The following is a 1,820-nucleotide window of genomic DNA, read 5'->3' on the forward strand; positions in this document are numbered from 1 at the left end:
CCTGATTATGCTCCAGTGCAAATTTGATTCAAAAGCAGATCCAACAACCATGCTTTAAAACTGAGGCTAATGAACTTACCTAACCTCACTAAGTGCAATACCTGTTTATTAGTTTCACAATTAAAAAACAATTGACTTGTCTCATGAAGTAAAAGTGTCCTTTAGATGATCAGCGGTGCTTTAGAAAACTATTTTATAATAAAGTAAATATTTGTTTCAGGTCGGGTCTGAACATCTCATCGATGAATGAGTCGTCTTTACATCGTTTTGATTCTGTTATTTTGTTGTTTATCCCATAATGAATTACGTGGAAATCATGACAGTTGTTGGTGATATTAATTCACAGCTATTTCTCTTTCATAAATACCACCTGACTAATCAGTTATCTAATCTGTGATGTTTATTTTCAAACATAGTTTGCAACAGACTTTCAGACAAAATACAACAACACTTATACATTTTCCACATCATCAGCTGAACGCTTTCCCGTAGCGAAGTGAGAGTTACACAGTTCGTGTAACTGTAACGGCCAAGGTATTTATATACAACATATTCTATCAGCTGGAAATCTATATAAAAGAAAAAAAGAATATCACCAGGGACGATTTAGTGAAGACGTTGAAATAAAATGAGCACAGCTGATTTTAAAACCAAAACTCTGCACTGGAGCTGGTCAGGTTTGCAGGATAGTTAACTACAGTGATTGAGCAAAGTTAAAAGAGAGCCAGCATAGCTTAGTTACCAGTTTAACACACACTACAGTGCAGCCCTGTTGTTTTCCAAAGCTCATTAAAGCTATCAGATTATAGGATTAGGCGCATTAAGAGGTTTACTTTTAAAGTTTCTCCTCCAGATTTTATAGTGCAGAGCTTCATGTGGAACAAAAGGAGGAAAAAAAACATAGTATAGATAACAGTAAATATCATCTACAGCGGTCTTAATAAACTCATGCTAGTGTTAGATGATATGATAACAATCATAAGATTAATTATCAAGATTCATTTATTCACACTAGCTCTTCTCCACAGTGTGTCTTTTGTCCTGTCTCCCTCCCCTCACCCCTTACTGAGTGGCAGTAGATGGCTGCCTCTCCCTGAGGCTGGCTCTGCTGGAGGTTTCTTCCTGTTAAAAGGAAGTTTTTCCTTCCCACTGTCTCTAAGTTAAGGCTTATATGGGGTTTTCTGATTGTTGGGGTTTTCTCTGTATTATTGTAGAGTCTCTTGTTCCTAAACTTCCTGATACTGTTATATTTATTAAGAATAGCATTAAAGTACAATGAGATCATTTTAGTTTGACAAGATCACCTTCATATTTTGTATCTACTTGTTTCATTAGTTTATTACATGCTTATATTTTTTGCATTTTTATAATCACAGTTTCGATTATAATAGTAAATTTAATCAATCAAGGATCACTTAGACCAGCGGTCCCCAACCCCCGGGTCACGGACCAGTACCGGCTGCGAGAGTTGAGGCTCGGGTATGAAATTCATGGTTTTCAGGAGTTAATTTTTTTTATTGTTTTTATCGTTAACTTGGTTTCCCTGGGTCTTTTCCCGTGTGTTATGAATAAATCTTTTTTTTTGGTACCGGCATTGGTTTTATTTTGTTGTATCTATCCGCGACACCTTAAAGACCAGTCCATGAAAATATTGTCAGACATAAACCAGTCAGTGGCGCAAAAAATATTGGGGACCGTTGACTTAGACCACACAGAAGAAAAACGATGTGAATTATCCTATCCTATGTGTAAAAACTCACATACCAGTTTCCTGTGGGGTGGTATCAACAGCTGAGGCCTGAAGGCCTGGTATCAACTCT

At 36.7% G+C, this 1,820-nt stretch overlaps 1 protein-coding gene across 2 annotated transcripts in view; it reads right to left on the minus strand.

The window, feature by feature from the left end:
- Positions 1-1,820, minus strand: part of aak1b (AP2 associated kinase 1b) — a 22,075-nt gene that overhangs the window by 10,211 nt on the left and 10,044 nt on the right. The window lies entirely within an intron of this gene.

This window comes from Haplochromis burtoni, unplaced genomic scaffold (genome assembly GCF_018398535.1).
Source record: "Haplochromis burtoni strain Fernald_Lab_line unplaced genomic scaffold, NCSU_Asbu1 Contig_182, whole genome shotgun sequence".
NCBI lineage: Eukaryota > Metazoa > Chordata > Actinopteri > Cichliformes > Cichlidae > Haplochromis > Haplochromis burtoni.